This window comes from Protopterus annectens, chromosome 1.part0 (genome assembly GCF_019279795.1).
Source record: "Protopterus annectens isolate FY-2018-M chromosome 1.part0, PAN1.0, whole genome shotgun sequence".
In the NCBI taxonomy this organism is placed as follows: Eukaryota; Metazoa; Chordata; order Ceratodontiformes; family Protopteridae; genus Protopterus; species Protopterus annectens.
This window is the reverse complement of record NC_056725.1, coordinates 1279143057-1279161940: the sequence shown is the minus strand read 5'-3', so window position 1 is coordinate 1279161940 and position 18884 is coordinate 1279143057.

Genomic DNA, 18884 nt, shown 5'->3' with positions numbered 1-18884 from the left:
TGGACCCAGCTTTTGCATTCTCTGGAGTATCAAGTTCAAGTTTTGCACTTTCTGAAGAGGGAACTGCATTGATGGATACAGCAAACTCTTCTGAACCTAGGTCTCCCTTTCTTTTCTCAGACCCCTAGTCAGTCTGTCAGCACAGACCCATCAGACTTTGGAGCAGTTTCATAGTGGTAAAAGTGCAAGGTCTGTGGAGTCTTTCAGACACTCCAAAGCACATCAACAAAAAGATGATGCTTGTGATTTGCAGCTTGAAGTCTTTCTGTCGCCTGTCATCCTCAGGATACCTTGGAAGGGAATGCTCTTTTATGTGTTTTCACCATTGCCACTAATATCCATGGTAATGCTCAAGATTTAAAAGTATTCAAAAAAGTCATTGTGGTGACTCCCTTTTTGCACAGGTAACAATGGTACTCCTTTCTTATGGCATTGGCCAATGGCAATTACCACAAACTTCCTCACATACTGGAACTACTCACAAAAGACAGGGGGGAGTGCAATATACCCCAGTCTCAATCAACTTCATCTGGCTGCTTGGATGATTCAGTTCTAATAATTCTGAGGCACTTATTTCATGAGGACTTGAAGCAGGTACTAAAGGAGGTAAGAAAACATGGTATGAGAATATCCTATATCAGCAAGTGGAAGTGATTTTCTAGTTTATTTATTTATATTTATTTACATTTGTTGACCGGGAGTGTCCGACTGGCCGTAGGTCCATTTTCAGCGGAGGCCTGGGGAGAAAAGCTCCACAGTTAAAATAAACAGACAGTAGTTACATTGGGTTACATAGCGATTAACAATTTAACATAGCAATTACTTACAACATATTTACAGATGAAGAACATAGTACATCAGTAGACAACTAGAATCTTTATCTGTGAAGTACATAACAGACATTAACAAATGTTACAATAAGAAGTTCCTGCTGTATAATAAGTACTAGGCTTATGAGCATCTGAGCTTGCTATAATCAAGGTAGTTAGTGGAGTGGAAAGAAAGGTAGTGGTTGGATGGGGTGGGTGATATTAGAGTGCGAGTTGCAAGGGCATAGCCAGCATGTTTTTAGGTGCGCATTTAGTAAAGTTTTGAAGTGGGTGTACGATGGTATGGAGGTAATTGTGGGTGGGAGGGAGTTCCATAATTTGGCTATGGTGCAAGAGAATAGTGTGCTTCACTAGCAGAGTTATTGGCTTTAGTGATCTGCAAGTGATTTTTGTTGCTGGATCTTAGTGGTCTGGTGGTGCGATAGGGTTGGAGTAGATTCTGGAGGGATGGGACATTTAGTGGATGATTTACTAGTTTGTGGGCGAGTGAGAGTTGATACCATTGAAGGAGGTGAGGGAGTTCAAGCCAGCCCAGTTCAGCAAGTGAGAGACAGTGGTGACTACGATAGGATGCCCCTGTGGCGAATTTGGCGATTTTGTTGTAGCAGGTCTCTAGCTTGTTTAGATTGCATTGCCTTAGGTTGGTATATATTGGAGAGGCATAAAGTAGGGTGGAGATAAGGTGGGAATTTGCTATTGAAATCTTTGCTGCTTTGGCGAGAAGTTGCTTATTTCTGTATAATGCTCCTAGTTTTTTGTGGACTGTTTTTATGGTCGTGGATATGTGAATGTCAGATTTTAGTCTATTTCCACTCCTAGCAATTTGGTGTGTTCAGTTAGGTATATAGTGGTGTTGTCTTTTGCTGTGATGTTAAAGTGAGAGTTGTTTTGAGTATGCTTAGTGGGTTGGAAGATGAGTAGTTTAGTTTTGTTTCGGTTGAGTATTAATTGGGCATCGGATAACCAAGTTTCAACAGAGGAAAAGGCTTCCTTTGTGACTTTTTGCAGTTTGGGTAGGGACTGGGCTAAGCAGATGATGGTTGAGTCATCTGCGTATTGTATGAGTGTGCCATGTTTGGTGGCAGAGGCTAGATTATTGGTGAAAACAGAGAAGAGTAGGGGTCCAAGAATGGATCCTTGGGGAACCCCTATGGTGACAGTTAGTTGGGGAGATATGTCATTCTGCCATACAACGGATTGTTGGCGGTCAGACAGGTAACTCTGAAACCAGTTGGTCACTGATTGAGAGAAGGATAGGTTATTGAGGACAGAGATAAGTTGTTTGTGTGGGACCATGTCAAATGCTTTAGACAGGTCTAGGAAAGTAGCAGAGGAGAGATAGCCATTGTTTTTATGCTGAAGGATAGTATTAGTAAAGGAGAGTAAGGCAGAGGTGGTGCTATGGTTTGGTCGGAAACCATGCTGAGTACTGGAAATGAGGTTGTTAGTAAGGAGATAGTCTGAGACCTGAGAGTGTATGCATCTCTCTAGTATTTTGGAGAGTGGAGAGAGAATAGCTATGGGGCAGTAATTGGTTAGTTCTGTGGAGGGTCCACCTTTGTGGAGGGGAATTATATGTGATACTTTCCACAGTGTGGGAATGTAACTTTCTGGCAGAGATCGGTTAATCAAGATGGATACTGGGTAGGCCAGAGCATCAGCTGCGATTTGTAGGTATTCACTTGGGAGGTTGTCTGCTGCTAATTTGGTGGGCTTAAGTTTAGTTAAGAGTTTTTTTTTTATGTTGGAGGTAGGTACAGGAGAAAAAGAGAAGGCAGTGGGGAGATTACTAGTTGAGGGTGTGGGTTGGAGGGGGGGGTGTTGTTTAGCTAGTGATAGTATGGTTTGTGTGAAGTGTGTTTTGAATGAGATAACAATATTTTCTGAGGAGTGAGGGATGTTAGGGGGAGAGGTACTGACTTTACCTGGCTGGAGGATGGAGTTTACAGAGGACCAGAATTGTTTGGGGCTGTGTTGTGAGGAGTCTAGGGCAGACTGGTAGTATTGGAATTTGTCCTGTTTTATTAGCGTTTTGACTCTAGGAATTTCTGTCTAGTTGAGGGGGTTTTGGTTTTGTGCCAGTGCTCCCAGGCTTTATCCCTGTTTTTAATTTCTGACTTAGTGGTTTGCTGTAGCCATGGGGATGGTTGTGCTTTGATTCTGGAAAATCTTATGGGGGCATGGTAATTAAGGATGTTCAGGAAGGTAGTATTAAAAAATTCAACTGTGTCATCTAGACTGAGGTACTTTAGAGGATGCCAGTTACATTCTTTGAGGGATGAGATGAATGTGAGTGGGTTAAAGTTTACTTTTCTATGTATTTGACAGTAGATGACAGGTTTAGCTTGGTATAGGTATTTTTTGAGTAGGAATGTTGGGGAGTGATCACTGAGACTATCTGATAAGCAGCCTGTTATATATGACTGGGGGCTCTTACTGACTAGTATCCAATCCAGGGTAGTGTGCTTGCTGGAGTTTTTATTTATCCTGGTTGGCGACTGGAATAGTTGGATGAAGCCTTGAAGGTTTACATGATGGGTTGGTGCCTAACAAATAAGCAGGGGGCTTCTTGGATTTTGTACCACTTGTGCTTAAATATTTAAGTGAATTACTTTTCTCTGGCTTCTTATTCCTTTGTAAAGGTTCATACTGCATCCCATTTCAGCATGTCTGTCCATGGATCCTCCTCCTCCTTCTATATTTGCGCCCATACAGTTTCTGAAAGGAGTTTTACTTCTGAGACCCCCTCTTAAACAGGTTGCTGCTTCTTGGGATTTCAACTTTGTGTTGGGGAAGTTGTCACAATTTGTACCTGATCATCAAGCTGATTTAAGGTTCTTCACTTGGAAAACTGTACTCAGCATTACTCTGACATCTGCAAAAAGAGTATCTAAGTTGTAAGCTCTTATGCTGGTTAAGCTCTATGTGATTTTCCACAGGAATAGGGTCTCATTAAGAACAAACCCCTCATTCATACCCAAAGTAGTTTTAGAGTTTACTTTGAATATAGCATTCAATCTTCCAGTTTTCCTAGAACCTAAAAACCAGGGAAAAAGGATACTGCATTGTTTGGATGTGCTTGCACAGCATATACTATCCTGACAGAAATAAATCCTTTAGAAAAGCTGATCATCTATTTAAAAAAGGACAGTCTGTGTCTAAATAGACTGTTTTCCAGGTTGTTGTCTTCAGCTGTTGCTTTCTGTTATTTCCACCATGGCATATCCATTCCAGGCAGTATCAAGTCACATTTTACAAGTGCTTTGCCTTCTTTGGTGGGATACCAGAAAGAAGTGGACTCTAGAAGCATTCTAGAGGCAGCTGCATGGTTCCTGGTACATGTCTTTACAAAGCATCATAAACTAGATTTGTTTTTGAGGTCTAGGACTAGCTTTGCTGAGGCTGTACTCCAGGAGCTCTTTCATCCTCATACTTCCTCCTTCCTCCTGACAGGTTTTGGTAGTTATCCCATATAGCCTAAATGTTACTGTAGCACTAGAAATGATGAACATAGTGCAGTTGTATAAGTTGCACCTACCCATAACATTAGATCTAGTGTTGTCTTTTCATCCACTTCCACACATCAGTTGTTTGATCCCACCTTAGCACTGAGTTTAAAGATTCTTTGGTTTCAGGACTGTGATTCCTTCCTTACCCACAATTCCTTGTATTCCACCCTAATACCCCAGATCTTGTTTGCCATCGAAGACTTCAGACATGTTCTCAAGGGCTTATTTCTTAGCATGTATCCTATTTGGAGTCAAGCATTTCCTCCATCCCTACCATAGTATTTAAGTGTGGTTGCTAACATGTTCTTTTATGGTAGCACTTGGATTTACTGTTAAGATATATATATATATATATATATATATATATATATATATATATAGGGGGTGGTCTATATCATATGTTCGAAGTTTTATAACTACGAATGTTAAAATATCGAATTTAAATGTTCAAAGTTATAAAACTTCGAACATTTGTAAAAAAAAAAAACAAAAACCCCAAACCCAAATCTAACGGCTGTAGGCAGGGGGGCAAGCCCCCCTGCACCCCCCACGTGGGGGGCTGTTACCCTAAGTGCAGTTAGGGAAATCTTCCTTTTACCTCATTATAGTGCGGTCTCGGAGTTGGTATATGTAAAGAGCAGGTGGTGTGGGGGGGTGCAGGGGGGCTTGCCCCCCCGCCTACACTAGTCAAGTAAGTTCCATTTGTTTTTTTTGTTTTTTTTATTATATGTTCGATGTTTGAAACTTCGAACATTTAAATTTGATTATTTAACGTTCAAAATTTTCAAACTTCAGACATATAATATAGACCCGTATATAGGCAGTTGTGGTGTAGCGTTCGTAGTGTAGGAATATATAGATTAAGCTGTAATAGTGAAGTTAGCTAAGTAGTTAAATAATATTACACAATAGTTTTCTTGTGATGAGCTTCTAGAGTGTTATTTTTGTTTTTGTAGTTCTAAATACTTTTTGTGTGGTGCTTTTTCTGTTTTTGAATGCCGTAGTTGTTAGGATTCTGAACTGGCTTGAATAGTGTGTCTTTAAAATGTCTGACTCACATGGGTTTAAGAAGTGTTCTCAATGCAGGCACAAGCTGGGCACTGCCTATGTGGAGTCACATTGTCAGTCTTGTGCTTCCTTCAGCGTAGAGCTCACCAAACCAAAAGAGAGAAGCTTGTTGTCAGAGGCTTACTTCCCTGACAGACAGGGGCTTCAACTGCAGCAGGCTCTTCTTCTACCACTATTTCTCCAGCCAAAATGTTGGACAAGTCTAAGCCCAAGGAGAAAGATAAGGACAAATAAAAAGAAAAGGATAACCCTAAAAGAATTGAGAAATCTCTGTCAGAGGTATCCAGGAAATGTTCTCTGGATCCAACAGTACTGTTTGGACCGGATCTGAAATCATCTCAGAGGTTGGAACCGACAACTCCTCGGCTCCGTTCCTCTTCTCCTCAGCCAAGGGCCTCACCAGAACCTGTGAACCCAGTGCTCCATTCCTGGATTCTCCAAGAAAGGAGTTACACTGGACCACCCTCTGTGGCTTCTTCTTCCTAGTCATCCCAAAACCTTACTGAGTAGGATGTTGACAGGATCATGAGGATCTTTCTCAAGGTGCAGATTCAGCTTGGGATTCTTTCAGCACAGATCACTGGGAATGTGCCAAGTTTTAGTCCATCCTACCCTCCTCTTATTTCTCCCATATTAGTTCACCCTATGCTGGAACCAGTCACTCCTGATCCATTCTGCACTGAGGATCCTATGTCAGAGTTGACAGTTAGTTTGACCTTGACATCATTCCTGTCTCTTTTGACACTGATGCATTTGAGTCAAGGAGAGACTCATAACTGAAGCTTTGGTGAAGGGGTTTGAGGGGATGGATCAACACCGATATTATCAGAGCCTTCCCTACATTTTGGAGCCTTGGCTGTTGACAGCTTTGTTGCGAGATCAGCTTTGTGGTGGTTGAAGACAATTGGCACAGAGAGATCACCATTGTTCTTGTTCAGGAGTAGGTCCTTGGAACCATCTGCAGCTTCGGCCTTTGAGGGGTCCTAGCTATGCCTAAGGAGAAGGCCCATTTGTCTAGTTCAGTTCCATCTAAATCCCAGCAGGATTCTGCCTCTTCTTCTTATCTTCGTATCAGACAGGGACAGTCAGAACTATGAGCTTCCGGGATTCTATACTATATTAGTTCCCAGTATTATTCTGAACCTTCTGAACTGCCACAAGAAACAGACATGCAAGCGGAGGCACATAGACTGATCTCCAGAGTCCTTCATGGAAGACACTGATGTGGATGAAGTTGAAGGGACCCCCTACTCGCCCTTGGAAGATGTCACCTTTGGTGTGATCCTTGAGTTGATGAAGCAGAGAGGGGGTGGTATACCCAAGATTCCTCACCTGATGAGTCAGTGTTCTTGAAAGCTTTTTGTTCTGTCCCAACATCGTCTTGGGTGGTACTAGCCATTGATCCCCTCATCAATCTTATGGCTCAGTGGGCATGGAAGGAGCCTGATGGGGTGGAACCCATACCCAAGCATAAAGGATATTAGCTGCTCTAAAAAACAGGAGAGATTGGAGAGGTCCCCCAGTGGATGCTATAGTGGCAGCAGTGGTCACGAAAAAGGAATAATCTGATCCTTCTAAGAGAAAATCTAGGGTGATGGACAGGATTTTGGAAATGGACTTATGCCTCAGCAATATTTTCTCTCAGATCACTGAATTATTTGACTTATGTTACTAGGTTCCAGAGAGATTTGACCAAGGAACTCTCCATATGTCTCATGGGTATCTTGCTTGACTTGCAGCTGTTTACCGTACAGTTGACCTGCAATGTAACCATGCAGCTGCTTTCCAATGCAGATTATGGCATGGCCAGGGCAGCAGGCACTGGTGTTATCATGCACCATCACACCTGGATGTGTCTTTGTACTTGCTGGAAGGCTTTAAGACATCCTTTACAAATAACCCTATAATGGGTCTATGCAGTTTGGACCCAAAGTTAAAGGTAAACTTACTAGGAGCTAGTAGGATGGCAAGACTCTCTCTGCAGTGCGAATCCTTTTTTACTCCATAAAAATCTAGGAATCAGAGGATGGGGAAAAATATGTGGTTCCAAAAATCACAGTTCTTATCATGATTCTGCTGGTATTGGACCTTCTTGTGGCAGAGGTGGAGATAATTCAAGTGGACGTCACCCCTAGTGGCAGAAGCGGACTACATAATCAGGACTTACTCATATTATACCTCTAAGCTGTCTCTGATTTTGACTCATATTTTTAGCTCTGTCTCTATTAATCCTGTCTAAATTCTAAAAGTAGTGGCATTTGGAGAAAAGGTAGTGAATTGCACATAGTAAATAATGAGAATAATTAGAGTTATCGTCTTCTTTTACTTCAGAAAATGCCTCATGTTAATAGTACTAATATTTTAAAAGTCTCCCTGATTATTTCAGGATTTGTCCCTGATTTATTGAGGCGCTATGATTCTTATATATAGTTTTAGTTGGGATATAAAGAATGTTCTTTTCTGTTTCTATTTTATGTGTTTCTTATTTATTCTGTTTTTTTTTTTTGGGGGGGGGTCAGGATTTTTAGATTCTTCTTTCTTTCTGTGGTAAGAAAGTCCTGAAAAAAAATCTTCATTCTGACTACTGATTTCCCTCTTTGGGGCTAGCCAGTCAGCAGTCAGAGAGTGAGGGTGTGTGCTTATGTGTGTGTGTGGGGGGACAAAGCTTTGTGAAGCTGGCTGGTTATTGATTCCAAGGCAGGGAAACAACCCATGTAGTGTAAAGGCTATTGTAGCAGTGAGGAATGTGATCACCTAATGTTATGGGTAAGAGGAACTTGCACAACTGTACTTTATCTTCCATTTGAACCACTTCATGAGGTTGATTTGAAGTTCCTAACAGGGATGACTGTATTACTGATTGCTTTGACTTCTGCAAGTAGGGTATTTGAGTAGCAAGCCCTTATGGTGAGTCAGCCCTGTGTCATTTTTCTTACGATCTGGGTATCTTTGAGAAGAAATCCTTTTATGCCTAAAGTGGTTTCAGAGTTTACCTTCTGTGAGTCTAGTAATCTCTTGTAGTCTTTTCTTAACCTAAAAACAAGGGAGAAGGAACTCTTCATACCCTGTATGTCCACAGGCACCTCAAATATTACTTGGACAGCACAAAATCCTTCATGAAATCTGATCAGTTTGTCACCTGTGAAAGTATGAAAAAAGACAACCAGTGTCAAAGCAGACAGTTTTGAGATGGTTATCTAATGCTATTTCGTTTTGCTTTTCTGACAGTAACATGCCACTTCCAGGCAAGGTTAGCTCCCCCTCTAGGAGGGCTTTGGCTTCTTATGTGTCATTGTGGAAAGGAGTGGACTTTGACAGTGTTCTAGAGGCAACACTTGATCCACTGGCATAATTTTCTAAAGTGTTGCAAACTAAATTCCTTTTCCAGTTCCAAAACAGGCTTCCTCCTCCTCTCTGTAGGTTACTATATCTGGTAATCTAGTCTAATAGCACAGGCTACTGCAACAGTAGATGTTCTAATAGATCACTGTTGAATTAGCTGTACCTTCCCTCCAGCCTTTTTTCTTTGTTTTATATATTGTCTGGGTGTGGTTGTCTATGCCTTTGTGTGTATCGATTCACTTATTTTATTTGTATTTCCCCAAGTGTTTTTCATTATAGGGCTATTGCTTCCTTTTCTTGGGCAAGAAATCTTTAAAATGTTGGTACTCTTAACTGCCTTTTGTATGGAGCTTTGCTCATGCTCCTGGCAGTTGAAGCACATGGAAGGTGCCCTTAAGGTTTGAAAAGCTGGCTGATTGGTCATATCCTTGGCAGGATATAACTGATAGCTTTGTCTACTGTAACAGTGATCTGTTAGAACAACTGCTGTCATAGTAAGTTTACTTACACAGTTGTACTTTTGGCATTCTCAGAAAGCCTAAACTGACCAAGCCTCTTGTGTTATGCTCCATAGTCAGAAACCTTTTCGGTGGATGTCTTCCCAGAAGACATAAACATTCCCCAGTCTTATTCATTTTTTGACATTTCTGGTTGTTGTCAGTCATTCACTAGAAAATGTATAGCAGTGTGGCAGAGGGTCAGGTTCTAATAACTCCCCACTCCCCTCCAGGAGAGCTTTCAGGTTCTTGTACAGCCCCACGGGATGAGAGAAAAAGAGAAATTTCCCCACAGTGGTCATCTAAATAAAAAAAACTGGAAGACTTTTTATGCTGTGGTCAACTTTTGTCTCCTCTAGAATGAGATGTAGATAAGGAAATGTCACTTTTATCTGTTTCTGCCCCCAAGGATGTCTTTTTTTCTGAGGCATTTAATTTAGTTGTAAGGGCAATTTGAATGGGCAAGGGCAAAAAAAAAAAATTGTACAGCCATAAGAAGCATTTAGAATTGCTTGATGTTGAGAAACCAATGACCGTGACCATTCTTATAGTCTTGTCGGCATTTGAGTAGAGGCAGTAACACAGTAGAGTGAGACTCTCGGGCACTGGCTTTCAGAAAACCAGCTAGTCCTTAGAGGGTCAATGAAAAGTTCAAAAGCTCTACAAAACCCTATTGTTGACTCTGCAGTGATTTCACTGCTTGCTACTAGGTGCTGTAAGTTGATGCCCAGTAATAACACTCTTCCCAGTTACAAGGACAATCCTGTCTTGAATGGATTTGGAAAGAAAGTTTGTATATCCTCTCACCTTGGGAATAAGTGCTATAAACTGCCAACTCAAATGGATATTCTCAGACAAATGAAAGACGTGGTGGAGAAAATTGCGTATGGAACCAGTAGGCATGCAGGCAATGGTTGTAAAAGTGTGGCTGCCAATAGTATAGTAAATGTATTTATTTATTTCATTATTGGCATTTGTTTAATGAGAAAGTATGACTGGGTCACAAGAAAACAATTTACACAGCTAAGTAACCAAACATCTAAGTAAGATACATAATAAGGGTATTTACAGTATTGCATACATCTGGGTAAGATGCATTAAAAACAGCTTGGCATTAGTTGATTACATTGTTGTAGACAGAAAAAATACAAATATTAGAGTGAGAAGACAAAAAAGAACTAAACAGAATTTATCATTTTTGTTTTAGGCGTAATATTTACAATTCTTAGTAGGTAAACTTAATTATCTAAGACATTAACAGCAGTGTTTGGAAAGTATTGCTTACAGTTTATAGATGTATAGCAAGGAGAGGGAGAAAGAGTAGGGGAGGTTAAGCAAGGGTATGTTAGTGAAGATAGTGAATCATATTGGCTATAGGGAATGATAGATTTCAACTAGGAGTGGAACATGAACAGAGCCAAGAGTTTGATAAGTGGTCTTTTAGAAGGTGTTTACATGAAAGGTGATTTTCTTCTATTGCCTACCCCATATCTATTTTGATTAATCGCTCTATAACAGAACAATATGTCCCACTTCTGTGAAAATATCACACATCATTCCTCTCCACAAAGACGGGCCCTCCAAAGAACTAACAAACTTTCATCCCGTAGCCATCCTTTCCACTTGCTAAAATCCACAACCAACTCATTAACCATTTCCTTACTAATAATCTATTTTCCAGTTCTCAACACGGCTTTAGACCTAAACATGGTACCAGCACTGCCCTACTAACTTTTACTGACACCATATATCATCTCATGAATGAAGCCCAGCTTGTCTCATCCATCCTTCTTGATATGTCCAAAGCCTTTGACACCATATCCCACCAGCTACTACTAAATAAACTATTTTCCTATGGCCTCAGTTCATCATCCCTAACCTGGTTCCATAGCTATCTTTCCAGTCGACAACAAGCTACTAAATGGGAAAACTCTCTTCCCCCCCCACTTCCCTTCTCTGTGGGTGTACCACAAGGTTCTATACTTGGTCCTCTCCTCTTTATCATATTTACAAACAACCTTAGTTCAGCAACTCAACTAGCCTCCGTAGTACAGTACGCTGATGATGCTACACTTATCTGCTCAGCCACCTCACCCCAGGAACTTCAGTTAAAAATGCAAACTTCTTTTCAGGGCATTGAAAAATACCTCTCTAAACACCAACTCATACTAAACCCCAACAAAACTAAGATAATAGTTTTCAGAAACAAAAAATCCAAACCTTGCCAGTCCCCTCTCACAATCTTCTCCTCAAATGGAACCGAGATAGTACCCACTAACCAGACTAAACTTTTAGGTGTTACAATCGATGATGATCTCAAATTTGATAAACATATCGCTCTGACAGTCAAAAAAGTCCACATTAAACTTGGCACCCTTTACAGGGCCAAACCATACCTAACTCAAAGTGCCAGGCTGGCGACTGCTCAGTCACACCTGCTATCCACCCTCCTGTACAGTTCTTTCATATTCACAAACCTGTGAAAGACTGACCTCAACAACCTATAATCATGTTACAATAAAATGCCAAATATGCCACTAATCATCCACACAGATTTCACCGCTGCTCAGGTCTCTCACAGCTAAACTGGCTAGAGCTCCCCAACCTTTTATCACACAATCAACTTAACTTAGCCCACAAAATAGTCCTATGAACCATCAACCAAGCAACTGCCCTGCTATTTCCAACTTACTCCAACCTAGTACTAATCTCAGATCATTCAGAGCCTCTAGCAAACTTATGCTACAGGTTACCCACTCCCACAGCTTCCATCGTGACTCCCTCTATTCTCACAAAATAGACAAATTCTGGAACACTCTTCCTGAGACCATAGCAAAAAATCCTAACCACCATGAGTTCAAACTACTCCTAAAGGAACACCTTGCTAGTCATTGGCTGTGCTCTTGCCATACTCCAGGATAATTCTTTCCCAGTTCCCTTACTGTAACCCTCCTTTTTGCTCTGCCTAACTATGCCCTAATTACTGATGCTTCTAGCAACCCCACATCCCACCTTCATCTCTAAGCTAAATTTCTTATTTTTTTCATCTCTATGCAGAATTTCTCATTTCTCTACCACTCGGTTGTTTGCTGAATTTCCTATATTTTCTGCTTCTCACACATATATTCTTATGTACTATACTCATAACTGTGACTTCCGCGGTGGTGCAGCGGTAGCGTTGTTGCCTCACAGCAAGAGGTTCTCCCGTTCGATTCTCTGCTGGAGTGCGGGGAGTGCCTTCTGTGTGGAGTCTGCATGTCCCCCCCCCGCGGTTGGGTGGGCGTTCGAAAGACATGTGTAAATGGGTGTGCCTTCGTTGAAGGTTGAACGTTGAGCTGGCACCTTGGCATTCGTGAAAATCTACTGCCAATCATTAGCGGACTGGAGTTCCACTGTGGCAACCCCTAACCGGGAAAAGCCGAAAGACAACAACAACTATGCTCATAACTATGCCTGCATTTGCAGCTTGTCTCAGAGCTCAATTTATTTTTCTTTGTATATTTCTATTCTTTGTTATTTTTATTTGTTTTGGTATATATTTTCGACAAACACTCCAACAGACAGTCTACGTTAGACTGGATTCTAACCAACAAACCCAACCTGAATTATGTAACAGGCTGCCTTCCAGACTCTCTCATTGATCATGCCCCCACTTTTCTTTACAGAAATTGCATAAGCACTCTAGCTAACATCTCCTACAAATACATTCGCTGCAAAAAATGCTTCTCACCCTCAATTTTTAATCAGATCCTACAACAATTTGACTGGACTCCCCTAAAATATATCCAACTCGACCTAGCAGTACAATTTTTCAACTCTACTTTCCATGACATACTCAACAACCTTGCCCCAATTAGAAAAGTGAGCACAAAATCCAAGCCTCTGCCCTGGGTAACCAAAGAAACCAAGGTTTTACTTAAATAAAGAGATAGAGCATGGTCAGACTACCATACTACCAAAGGCACACCTAGCCTAACTACCTATAAACAGCTAAGAAATCTAGCAAAGAAAGAAATTAAAGCAGACAAGCAAAAGTACTTCCTTTCCTGCCAAAAGGAACACCAAAAAAACCCTCAGAAAAGTCTGGGATAACATAAACTATTTACTAAGTCCAGGCAACTCCCCTACCCCAGCAACAATAACCACTAACAGCACTGAACCCATAGCAACCTAGATCAACTCCCACTTCATAAATTCCATTACCTCCCTTCTAGGCGACCATCCTACTACACCTGTTATACTCCCCACCATCTTCCCTGATAATCCTAACCCCTTTAGTTTTTCTCCCATTCAAACAAGCTTATTTAAATCTCTCCTAGCCAAACTCAAACCCTGCTGTCTGGCTGCTGACCAGCTTGCAAACAAATTCTTAAAATGTGCAGCCCCATCCATTGCTTACCCCATATATATCTTGATCAGTCACTAAATCTCTGAACATTATGTGTCTACTCTGTGGAAAATATCCCATATTATCCCACTCCACAAATGAGGTCCTTCCAAAGAACTTTCCAACTTCCGCCCCATCGCCATTCTATCCCCCATAGCCAAAATCCTAGAAAAATGCATACACAAACAGCTTCTCAACCATCTGCTCTCAAACAATCTCTTATCCCATTCACAACATGGTTTCAGACACAAACACAATACTTCCACTGCCCTAATCTCTTTTACAAACACCATTCATCAACTTCTAAATGAAGGTCAGGCAGTCTCCTCTAGCTTTCTGGACATGTCTAAAGCCTTCAACACCATTTCCCACCAACTTCTACTCAATAAACTCTCTACTTACAGCATCAACACACCCTCTCTGTCCTGGTTCCTCAGTTATCTTTCAAATAGGCAACAGGCCACCAAATGGCAAAATATTCTTTCCCCCCTTCCCCCCATTTCTGTAGGCATCCCCCAAGGTTCAATACTAGGCCCTCTCCTCTTCATCCTTTTCACAAATGATCTCAGTACAGTAACTAAACTAGCCATGGCCTTCCATTACACAGACGATTCTACCCTTATATGCTGTGCCCCAACACCCCAAGAACTTAAAAGAAAAATGCAATCATCCTTCCTTAGCATAGAAAAATACCTCTCAGATCATCAATTAATTCTTAACCCAAACAAAACCAAACTTATAATCTTCAAAAACAAGAAATCCAAACCTTGCAATGCCCCTCTATCAATTTACTCCTCGAACAGCACTAAGATTGAACCCACGACTCATACCAAACTCCTAGGGGGTCACTATTGATGAGAATCTAACCTTTGAAAAACATGTTTCCTTAATCAAAAATGTGCACATAAAGCTTGGCAGCTTATATAGGGCCAGAATATACCTGTCACACAACGCCAGGCTTGCCACAGCTCCTTCTCTCCTTCTTTCACCCCTCTTTTACAGTTTCCACATATTCACCAACCTTCACAAATCAGACCTAAATAACCTAGAATCTTGCTATCACAAAATTGCTAAGTTTGCTTTGAATGCCCCACACAGGACTTACCACTGTACTGTGCTCTCTCAACTAAAATGGCTTGAACTCCCTAACCTTCTGGCTCTCAACCAATTATTAGTGATCCATAAAATTATCCACCTTCCCAATAACTGCCCTCCCCTCTCCAGTCTCGTCCAACCAAATCTTAACCCCAGGATCCTGAGATCCTCCAATAAATTTACACTAAAAGTCACCAAATCTGTCTCTATTCCAATAAAATTACCAGATTATAGAATACTCTCCCTCCTGCAAGAACTAAAAACCCACACCATCACGAGTTCAAACAACTACCTAACTAACCACTGGCTTTGCTCCTTCCTTATCACAGGCTAATCCTTCTATGCCCACTCCCTATACTGCCTACCTATCCAGGTATTTTCTCATCACTATTGCTGCAAATTCTCCCTGATCCCAACCCTAACTAAATATTCCTTGTACTAATCCCATGCTTGCTATCTTGCCAACACTGATTATACAGAACTGTGTACAAGGTTAACTTATCCCATGCTTGCTACCTTACCAACACTTATGTTAAGACACTGTGTACAAGGTTAATTTATCACATCTTAAGTTCAACATTGCTATTCTGTGGATCAATTTTTGCCTTAACTGTCTTATGTTATTGTAAATATAATGGTATATTACTGTACAGTGAACAAATGCTGTGTCTGACAATGTATAAATTGTACTGTTGTGGAGCTTATATCCCTGGATTTCCACTGAAAACAGGCTCCTGGCCCAGTCGGACACTACCCGGTTAAATTAAATAAATAAGTAAATAAATACATTTTGTAATCTAATACCATGTGGAAGAGAATTCCATTTTTTTGGTGACTGAGCAAGAGTACAGGCTGTTTCCAGTTGCTTTTTAAGGTTTATAGATGTTGAGGATTTGCTTGTCATGTGGAAAAAAAAAAGATCTCAATTTGGGTGATAGGTAAGATAGAATTTAGTGCTGGGCAGTCCAGGGTTTATCCATGATATTGTGGGCTGTAACTAGTTGTACAAAGTCAAGGTGCTGGAATAGTTCGAGTCCGTTCAAGAGTTTGAGGATTTTGCTATGATGTCTGTAATATTGTTTATTGACAACAAAATTTAACCACCTTGTTATAGCATAGTTCAAGTCTAACTTTAAAGGTGACCTACAGATTGTTAAGGATAGAGGCGCCATATAAGAGAGACAGAAACAGAGGGAGGTAAGGTGTTGCTAGGTTGGCTTTTATAGAGTTAATAAGAAAATGTTTGTGCCCATGTAACAAGCCTAGTTTTTTATGAGACTTTTTTTTACATTATTTTGCACATGGAGCTCAAAGTTAAGGTTGTTGTCACTTCAAGCAGTTTTGTTTGAGATACCACTTCCATTTCTGTATTGTTTAGAGAGACAGTTTTAAAGCTGAATTTAGCTTTCTGTTGTGCTTTAGGAATGAATAACAGTATTTTTTTTTTTTTAGGGTTAAACTGTAGCTGAGCATGAAGAAGCCAGTTTTCAACAGAGGTGAAGGCTTCTTGTGTGATTTGTAGAAGATGTGCCAAATTATCTGATGATCATATTAGTGCTGAGTCATCGGTAATATTGTACAAGTCATGCCTGCCTAGCAGAGGTGTGAAAGTTATTAATGAAAATGTTAAAAAGAAGGAAGAGGATCAAGAATTGAACCTTGTGGTACACCAGTGGTAACAGGGAGGTAAGGAGAGAAGGTATGTTGCCACTTGACTGTTGTTTGTTAGATAGGTATGTTTTCATTCAATGTAGGGAGGAAGGGAATATGCAAAGATGGATCATTTCTTGAAGGATTTATTTTGCAATACTGTATGGAAGGCTTTGTTGAGATCTAGAAATATAAAAAGAGGAAAGTTTGCTAATGTCCTTGCTTTTCTTTATATTATCCATGAAGAATAATAGTACAATATTTGTATTATATCTCGGGCAGAATCTGTGTTGAATATTGATCAGGAACTGCTCTGTGAGGAAGTGGCGAAGAAGTTGTTGATGGACACATTTTTAAGGATATTTGAGAGATGAAACAGTATAGTAGTAGTAGGTCAGAAATTAGAGATGTCTCCCTTAATGAGTGGGATAATATAGGACTTTTTTCAGGATGGATGGTACATAAGATTCCTGCATGGATCTGTTGATTAATGTACTTATTGTGTAAGATATGGCTCCTGTATCTTAAGATGTTCTGGTGGAAGGTCATCATCAGCTGTGAATCATGGTTTAACTTTGAGTAGAAGTTTTTTATAGTGGATACTGATACAGGTTTTAGGGTAAACTTGTTAGTATATATGATCAAAGATTGATTACTCCTGTTTTTCATTGGTTGGGGGGTGTTGAAGGGAGTAATATTTGATATGTTGCTAGATTGGGTACGGGAAGGTGGTGTGCTGTTGGCGAGGGAAGTGTTGCTTTCTATAAAGTAGGTATTAAATTGCGTAGCTTTTTCAAGGGGAGAGCAGTATTATGTGGGTGTGGGTCTTTTTTTGACCCAGGATTGAGGAGAGAATGTACTGATGACCAGAATGTTTGGGGTCATTTGTCAATTAAGTTGTACATAACTATAATATTGTTTTTTTATTACTGTGCAATGTTTTTTAGCCTGGTAACAAAGTTCCTTATTGAGCAGAATATTGTGGGGGGAGGGATAAGTTAAGCCAGGTTTTCAAAGCATTGTTTCCAGTACGCATTAAGGTTTTGCTTAGGGTGGAGAGCCTGGAGGAGTGTTTTCCTTTTGTATTTTTATTTCTTTAGAGAGGCAAGGCTGTTTAACATCTTAAGGAATACATTATTAAACATTGTCAGAAGGCATGCTGAGGATCCAGCCTTTGCCAAATGAAATAAAGGGATAAGTCCTTGGTGCTTTGGACAAAGTTATTTTGGCTCTGTTGACATTAAGTACCTTGTAAATCATACATCAAGGTTACAGTTACAGATGGCATTGGGAGGAAATTCCTCCTTTCCAGGGGTCATTCCACATCCATCAGATCATACTCTTTTTTTTTTTTTTTCCATCTGTTCATCACATGCTGTCCCAAGGAGTGATGGAAACAGTTCCTACTTCCCAGGTGGGGAATGTTTTTTCAGTGATGTTCCTAGTGCAAAAGAAAGAAAAATGCTTAAAGACCATTTTTGAATATTTATTTCCTAAACTTATTTGTGATATTGCTCAAATTCAAAATGATGTCATTTCACAACCAACTATGTCTTCTTCCTCTTTCAAGTTTGTATCTCTAGACTTAAAAGATGCTTATCGTCACATCCCTATCCATCCAGACTTCAAACATTTCTTAAGGATCACATTATCAGTTCTCTGTCTTACCCTTTGAACTATCCACTGCACCAAGAGAGTTGACAGAGTGTCTATCTCCAGTTATAGCTCATAACAGGCTACAGGGTATTCACAATTTTCCATATGTAAATGATGTGCTTGTCTTTGCAGAGTCTTTTTCAAAGTTTCTGGAATCTCTGTTTCTTTCTCAGGTGAGAGATCTCTTACACAAGCTGGGATTCCAGGAGAACATTCAAATGTCTTTCTTGACTCCCTCACATAGAAGTGTGTTCCTGGGATGTCAACAAGACATCTCTGTGCAGAGAGCTTTTCTTCCACAGGAAAAAATAGATTTTTATTTAGCTCCATTTCTTACGTTTTCCACCAAAACTATGGTCACTGCGAGGGAATACCTCAGGATTTTGGGTCTCATGGCATCTATGTTTCTCACGATACTGCTAGTAAGACTCCACATGAGAAGGATACAGTGGTATTTGAAATCTCTATGGCCCTATCATTAACACTCTTTATCTTTTCAAATCTCAGTGCTGGGGTTTGTCAGAAGAGAAATCTTTTGAAGAAGACATACAGATATCCTTAAATCCAGGTCTGGCCTCCTTCCTCCCGGCTCCAAAGCAGTCAGTCACCACAGACACTCCAGACTTTGCTTGGAGAGCAGTTTCAAGAGTGATAAAAGTGAGGAGATGTGGGGATGTGAGACACCAAGGACAGATCCAAGCACATAAATATCAGTTAGATGATTGCCTTGATCAGGGAGCTCAACTATCTGAAACATCTTTGGTCTCCGGGACTTCTTCAAGTGGTTACAGACAGTACCACAGTCATGTAGTAAATCAACAAGCAAGGAGGAACCAGATTGTACCCTCTT